Below are 8174 nucleotides of genomic sequence, written 5' to 3' on the forward strand. Positions count from 1 at the left end.
TGCATAGTTTTTGTATCTTACAATGCAAACTATAGAAAAGAATTATTCAGGTAGATCAGTTTTAACACTAAACAATTTTCAGCCTCCAAGAGCTATAAATGCTAGTATATTCTTGCAATATTACCAGTCGGATTTATTCATCTAACCCATGTACACCATCCAAAATACCTACCACCAACGCTGCTAAGAGTTCAGTTTTCCTCCTCTCAATCCATCCCATATTGAAAAATAAAATGTTGCAATCTAGTACTCCCACAGTCTAAAACACAAGTCATTGAAGGAGAAAAAAAAAAAAAAAGAGGTAAAAACTACATTGCCTTTTAAAGAAGTGGTCAGTGTAAGTACACAGCTTGTGGGCTAGTGGGATGTGGGCCAGTAACATTTAAACATAGATTACTTTTTAAATATGAAAAGCTAAATAAATCTTAACATCTGCTCTTCAGGAAGCTATGATGAGAGTCATCAATTTAAATTTGAATCTCTAACAGTAGGTGTATAAATCAGCATAGGCTCCCTTGACAGAAGCAGAGATCTTCTTGGCTAGTCCTGAAATAGGAGTTAGTCATTTGATTCACTGCCAATCTATGCCAATCTATAGGGAGATCCCAGCATCTTAATGTAGAGATGAAGAAAGTCCCATTTTGGTATAGCTACACTTGTAACCAAACAGATTCTTCCAGGCAACAAACAGGACCCGGGGAAATGGCTGCAAGTTGTACCAGAGGAGGTTTAGGTTAGACACGAGGAAAAACTTTTTCTCTCAGAGAGTGATCAGGCACTGGAATGGCTGCCCAGGGAGGTGGTGGAGTTGCCGTCCCTGGCAGTGTTCAAGGGGCGTCTGGATGAGGAGCTGTGAGACATGGTTTAGTGCTTGTGGTAGCAGTGGTAATGAGAAGATGGTTGGACTAGATGATCTTACCGGTCATTTCCAACCTTGTGATTCTATGATTCTATAATTCATTTCAAAATTTCTGGAAAACTCAAATGTTCATAGAAGTGTATATGTTATCAAGAGCAGCTCCTTCTGTAAATAAGAAACACAAGTAATATCAGAAGGAGAAATAAGCTTGAAAAGAGGATTTAAATGTTAAGTCTGTCAAGTATGATAGTTACAAATACAATATAGGGTAATTGAAAACTTAAATTTTCAGCTATGAGCTAAATAAGTTTATTTGAAAATTGTGAAGAAGACAAAAAATAAATATTTTTTTTCTAGAAGGGGACTTAGCATGATAATTTGATATTTCATCTAATATCTAGATCTCTGATATCTTTGTTTCATTATATGTCACAAATTTTATATCATAGAATACTGCAAAATCAACAAAGCATACAAGTCTTTTTCTTAGAGTGAGAGCAGATCATTTAGGTCATATTTAGAAAGGTCTCAAAAAGGCAAAGACAGGACATGCTTTATGCTGGACCTTTGTGAAAAACATATGGCTTTCAGTAAGATTCTTCAAAGCTGTTTATGAAGCCTATTTTAAATATATTCAGAACTGGATCTGACATCTACAGGTTGATTTTACTTCCACATGGCAGCTGATTTGCTCATCATTTTTATTCCCTTATGCAGAACAAGGAAGTCTGTACTGCTGCATAGAAAGGTTTTTAATCAAGATTTGCTATCATCCATCTTAATTTTTAATATTTTTTATTGGCTCTTGACTTAGGAACTATACTTGAAAAAAAGTGATTTCTTCAGAATAGAGGACAATATATTTTCAATCAAATTGTCTACAAGAAGAAATTCACCTCCAAGCATGACAGGAAACTTCTCATATTCAGAAATAAGTGGCTGGGTTTTTTTGTTTGTTTCTTTTTTTTTCCCCCCCCTCAAATATCAGCTTTCAAACACACATCAGAAAGTCTTTGTGCTTCGCTTCCAAGAACAAAAATCAAGTTGATTGCCAGAGATGCTCTAAATAATGCAGTGTTGAGCCAGTATCTGTGGGCCCTTCAATTCCACTTCTTACTGAGATGAAGGGCATGGAGGAATGGGGGGAGGCAGCTAGAAAATAAGCTAGGAAGTGCTGGGCTGATGGACATCGTCAGTTGAAACAGAGTGTTCTTCACAAATACAATCCAGTTGCTAGCTGAAAGAAAAATAACTGACAGAATGTCTCAGTTTGAAGTTTAGAATATTGCAATATTTTCTCAAGTTCCGGGAGCCTTTTGTGAAACAGTCTGTTCAAACAGGATTAAAAAGTTTCCATGAGCATTTTCAAATGTCCAGTGTGTGAACGACCTTAGGGTCATATGACACAGCTGGAAAAACATTCTGAATACATTAATCATTAAATGTGAAGAAAAATCTGTTACCATGAAGGTTTAAAAATTGATTTTAAACTTAACCAAAACTTTATAAAATTCATAAAATAAAATGAAGACATTTCTTCTGTGATGCATATGCTTTTTCATATCTGGTAGAGCAGCTGTAGTTTTGTTCTTGACTAAGCAAGAGCTAGAGAGCTTGTGGGAGGTCCCAGTGGAGGAAGGCTTTTCTATCTAGAATTCCCATCAGCAGAGAAGAGTGGGCAGAGCAAACGAGGCATTTTTGGATTAGGCTTCATAAAGCCAATCTGCCACCACTGGAAACTGGTAGAGACCAAGATGTGTTAACATTTTTTTTTTACAGAGTAATGGAGAGAAATCTGCAAGTAACTTCTGTCTAGGTATGCTTCTGAATTCATGAAATATTACTGGTGGAAAGGTAACTTCTCTATAATCTTCAGGGACTGGTTTTCTAAATCACAGCCAGTTAAGCACACTATTTCAGAAGAAATCATCCTTGTATGGCTGTGTTACCTACAGAGCAGTCACTATAATTGAACAGGTTAAAGTACAGAACAGAAAATTCCAACTCTTTCTGTTTATTCCTGCTATTTTCAGTGCACTGTCCCCATTTGCCTGGAAACCCCAAAATACTTCCATTATGTCCACAAATGACAAGGAAAAAAATATATACTTTTTTTTATATGCGCCTCCAGAGGCTGATGTTCTCCATCGTCTCTAGAGAGCACTGTTCCAGTGTTTGAGCAATCTGTTTTTTGAAGCCTTTTTCATTTTACCTAAAAAAATGTTCAATTTCTTTCCATTGTCTTTCAAGTCTGTCACTGTGGACATCCAAGAATATGGCTCCATCTTCACTATAACAAGCCGTAAGGTGGCTATTGAAGTAAATAGTTTATTAATAAAAGTAAAGATAATGTATTTATCAAATCAAATCCAGGAATAATAATGATATCATCTGAGATATCTAAACACTACTATAATAATAAAATTTATTTACTTTATTTATACATGCTTTATTTACTCATTTATTGTATCCTTAGTCATTATGACATAATAGTAATTGTAGGCAATATACCAACAAAGCCAATTCTACTGCTTATTCCTACCTTTTGCCCCATGTTCCATGCAGTGCATTCCTTCAGATCTTCATATTTTGTGAAAGAATTGTGACATCTGAAGGAGATATTTGAGGCAATATCTCCTAAAAATAGCTGATTTGCCGTAGTGAATTAAGGCTATATGTATTTTTCTCAGTTATAATTTTATTAAGTAAAACATTCATTTCTTACATCCTGAAACTACTTCTCCCTAAACAATTATTCCTTTATAGAATATCTTTCAGTTCAGCAGACTCCTGCCTTTCAATATCTCATTTCCTCATTGCTGAGATGTAAATATCCTAGAATATAACCAGTATGTCTGACTTTCATGTCTTCAGAAATGATTGCATTTTTTCAATGCTTCAGGCTGCCACTAAAAATTATCTTCTTTCGTAACATTTAAAGAAAACATGCCCTTTGTCTTTTATGGAATTATTGCTCAATCATTAATTCAACACTGTAGAATCTCTCAGGGGTTGGCTGCAGGAAAGAGAAAAGGCTAACTTACTTAAAAATTACTCAGAGCCTGAACCTAGATATCTGTTAAGTAGATAGATATACACAGATACAGACATAAAAAACTCTCTAGTTCTCTATCAGATGGAGTAGTTCAACAAAGCAGCTAATTGATAACATGCAGTATTCATGCTCTCATCTAATCAGCCAAATGTGCCTTGTATTAATTCTGTTATTAGAGCTTTCTTATTCTCAAGGGGAAAAAAACTGCTCACATTCAAAATAATATTGGATCTGAATATTCTCAAATCCCAGATGCAGCCCTCCATCAAAGGAGGCCAAATCTTATTAACAGACAGGATTTGGGAGCAGGAAAGGAGAAGGTGGCAATATGAATAGCGTCATATGTATTTTATCTAATAGCTTTTCACAATTATTTTTCCATATCTTTAGAATGATTAAATTCAATAAAGAGATCCAAATTCTATACTTGGAAATAAATAAAAATATTACCATTATTGGCTATGCCAATCAACTGCTTTCTCCTGAAGATGTTTGATTTTTTGGGGCAGAGCTTCAGTAATGTATTCACTGGAATTGATGTAAGGAAATTGAGAGAAAGAGGAATGAAGCTGATTACCAGTAAACTCTCCCCATCAGGGAAAGTAAGTAGGGAGCTATGAAGAAACAATAAAAGAATAGGAGTTTCATCACAAAAAACTGGTAAAATCACAAAATGTAGAAAACCACTACGCATTTCAAAAGTAAGGTACCACTTCGCTCTTTTGTTTTCTACATGCTAAACTCTGATATCTCTGTTAGAGCAAATGCCATGCTATTTTCTGTGGGAGCTTCATTTGTTTGAGGGCATTTGAATTTTACCTTACAATTCTACAGACCCATTTCAGCCTGGGCATGAATGAGCATAATTGCTGTTGACATCAATGAGGTGAGACCTAACATAACACATGGTTTAACTGGATGATGGGATTTGCATTTCCTGTGTGTGCAAACACTCCTCAGTGGCACACAAGTGTGCTTAGTATCTTATCAAGTACTAACCTTAGGTTTAAGTATCGAGTGCTTAGAGTGTCTGGAATGAATGGTTATATATTCAAAACTAAAGCTAGAGCCAGCTTGGATATCAATGGTTTTTGTTCAGGTTCCTGCAAGGAAGAATGTTTAGATATTAGTAGTACTGTACTATTGATATAGGGAAAGAGTTCCCTAGTCTTGAAATATCCAAAGAAATCTAGGAATATCTTAAAACCTCACAATCCCTTTCGGTTCTGCCCTGGATATCTCTGATTTCTTGAATCCCCTCAAATCCCGGCAGGAACCATGGAAAGAAACAAGAAATTTGCATTGCTCAACAGCAAGAGTGCAGCTTAATTGTACAGAAAGAAAAATTTGTAAGTCACTGTTGCCAGCTTCACTGGAAGGCATAACTGTCTGCTTAACCCATCATTGCGGAGACTGCCAGACTGTCTATATAAAAAGTGTTTAAAATAGCCGTGTGTCTTCTAGCAAACAAATCATCGTGGCAGAAAGAGCACAGCACAGACATGTAATTGGTCAGGTCACTGCTTTTCTGCTCATTATAAATCAAAACCCGAATGGCCCTCTCTGGCCATTCTGTGCAGTCTGTGGCTACGTTTACCAGGCTTTGTTTCTCCTTTGTGTCATCTCTATTCCTTTGCATATAGTTTATGTTATAACACAGCACCAGTCAGAAAATACAAGGATAGCAGCAGCAGAAGAGCTATATGCTCTATGCTCTCAGTTAGGATGAAATAATACAGCATTTCTTTTCAGCTCTTACTCTGTCTGCCAGCCATTGTAAAGATTTACCTTGTAAGCCACTTTTCACAGCTTAGTCAAAGCTGTGCACACGGCAATTATGATGTTATATTTTGCCACATGAATTGGTATTTAAAGAAAGACTAATAGCTGTACAGATACGAAAACGATCAAGAGGGAAAGACTCACAGTTTAAGCTCTTATTAGCCATGATATACTTGCAGTCTCTAAAAGGACATCTCTGAGAATTATCTAGAACTTCTCAGATGCCTCTGAGAAATATGCACACATGGTGGTCTTACCCTTGGAAACCAGGGAGCAAGAGGAGAAATGCAGATATTCTCTTTCTGGTCACTGCGTTCCTCCATCATTATTTCACCTGCTTCCTGGATTTGGTGCTGGGAATCAGTGCTGGGAGGTTGTGGCAAAACTATTCTGACTTGAGTCTACTATGAGCTCTTGGTGAAGAGCCCAGGTCAGCAAATGAACAGTCACGACATAAGGCAATGAAAAGAAGGTTCGGAGTACATAAGCATCCCAGAGGTAAATGATTCATCCAAGCTCAGACGAAAAGTTGGGGCAGAGCTGGATGGGATCAAGGATTGCTCCATTCTGGTTTGGTGTCTCCCACTGGGCCTTGTCCTTTGCTCTGTAGAATGCACAGAGTTGGGATAAATTGTCATGATTTCTGAGTCTGTCTGTGCTGGATAGCAACAGAAATAATCCATAGTTAAATGCCATCACCTGGGACACATGCTTTTCTTGTCCTTGCAGGGGCTGGTCTTTGAAGCATAGGTATAGCATTCTGGAAAGAGAAGCCTACTACCTGCTTGTCCTTTTCATAGAATCATGGAATGGTTCAGAGTGGAAGGGATCATCAAGACCCAATCCCCTGACATGGGCAGGGTTGCAACCCACCAGATCAGGCTGCCCAGGGCCCCATTCAAACTGGCATTTCCCCCTGCACAAGCTGTGAGGCAGGAAAAGTGTGGAGATGCTGGGGATTGAACCCAGGACCTCTTACATGCGAAGCAAGCGCTCTCCCACTGAGCTACATCCCCTGCCCTGGAAAAACAAAATATTGAGCACCTTACCAATTTGCATATCATCTTTGCTCAGGATCCATGCTAATCTTGTTTGCAACATTCCGATTGTAGTATATGTGCTGCTGAAATGAGCACGTTTGGCTACTAATCATGAAGAGACAAATAAAGGATTTATCTCCTGGTAATGCAGTCATCCCAAACTTAAAACTCACAAAAATGCTAAGCTGTTCCAGATTAAATAAATATTCTGAATGATTTGGTTTCTCAATGATGCCTAGAAGTGCTCAGGTATCACTGTGGTCCCTAAGCAGACACTATTACAAGTTCTGTTGACAGACCTACAGACATTCAGCACTTATTGATTCCAGTGGTGATTTAGCAACTCAGAGATGGGTCCGTGGGTCCTGGTTGAGGACTTCCAGCTCTCACGCTGCTAAAAACAGGTACTTCAACTCAAATTCAGCCATCTAAATCTGAGGCAGAAGCAAGCAAATGTCAATGACAAAAATCGATTATTGAAATAATAATAATAAGTTTTAAAAAGATTAAAAAGATATTAATAGAGAAACACGGGAACAGGTTGCCCAGAGAAGTGGTGGATGTCCCATCCCTGGAGACACCCAAGGTGAGGCTGGGCAAGGCTCTGAGGAACCTGATACAGCTGTAGGTGTCCCTGTTCATTGTAGAGAAGTTGAATTGGGTGGTCTTTAAAGGTCCCTTCCTACTCAAACAATTCGATGGTTCTGCTAAAGTTCTTTTTTTTTTTTTTGTTCCTCTATGTGCATTTCTCACAATGTATACTTTTATTTCATAAGGACATATTCATGCTCCCATAACTTAAATTACAGCAGTGCCATTAAAACATTTTTCCCTTTCTCTAGCATTAATGTTTGTTACAACAGTTTACCTCCTCAAGGACTACTGTTGGACATTTTGATATCCTGTTGATGCTGATTTCTTACCAAGATTACCAACAGAATTCATAAGGATTAATTTTCTTCTGTCCTTTCCTCAAAGCCAAGAGTTCTCTCAAAAACAAATTTCTGCTGGATCGTATAAATCCAGCAGCTCCATAATTCCTTTTGAATTTTTGAGAGATCAATTCTCTAACAATTTCTGTGTAGTAGACTTGGTTTCAGCTCCTGCTCAGCGTTGAAATCATTGTAGTATAAACTGAGAAATGACTGTAATCAAAGTTTCAGTGTTTTCACCAGAACGCAGCTAGTTTCTGTGTGGGTGGCAGCAGGGCAAAGGGAGGCTGTGGGAATGCTTTTCTAGGAGACTTCTGCTGTCATAAAAAATTTAGCCTGGAGACTGTGTGGACAAAAAAAAAAAAAAAAAAAAAAAAAAAAAGAAGAAGCTGGACACAATAGACACAATATAATGTATTTTCACAAGGTGCTCTCTGTTGGTCACAAAGAGTTTCACGCTAAATATCTGCTACTAACAGGTCACTGCGCTCAACAGCATCTGTTAT

At 37.6% G+C, this 8174-nt stretch overlaps 2 non-coding genes across 2 annotated transcripts; both read right to left on the reverse strand.

Moving 5' to 3' along the window:
• Positions 1-6640: 6640 nt before the first annotated feature.
• TRNAA-CGC (transfer RNA alanine (anticodon CGC)) lies at positions 6641-6712 on the reverse strand. The gene has a single exon. It is a non-coding gene; the product is annotated as a tRNA-Ala (tRNA).
• A 13-nt stretch (positions 6713-6725) lies between these two features.
• Positions 6726-6832, reverse strand: LOC116216512 (U6 spliceosomal RNA). Its single transcript, XR_004159405.2, has one exon. It is a non-coding gene; the product is annotated as a U6 spliceosomal RNA (small nuclear RNA).
• Positions 6833-8174: the final 1342 nt, after the last annotated feature.

This window comes from Meleagris gallopavo, chromosome 3 (genome assembly GCF_905368555.1).
Source record: "Meleagris gallopavo chromosome 3, MGAL_WU_HG_1.1, whole genome shotgun sequence".
Taxonomy (NCBI): Eukaryota; Metazoa; Chordata; class Aves; order Galliformes; family Phasianidae; genus Meleagris; species Meleagris gallopavo.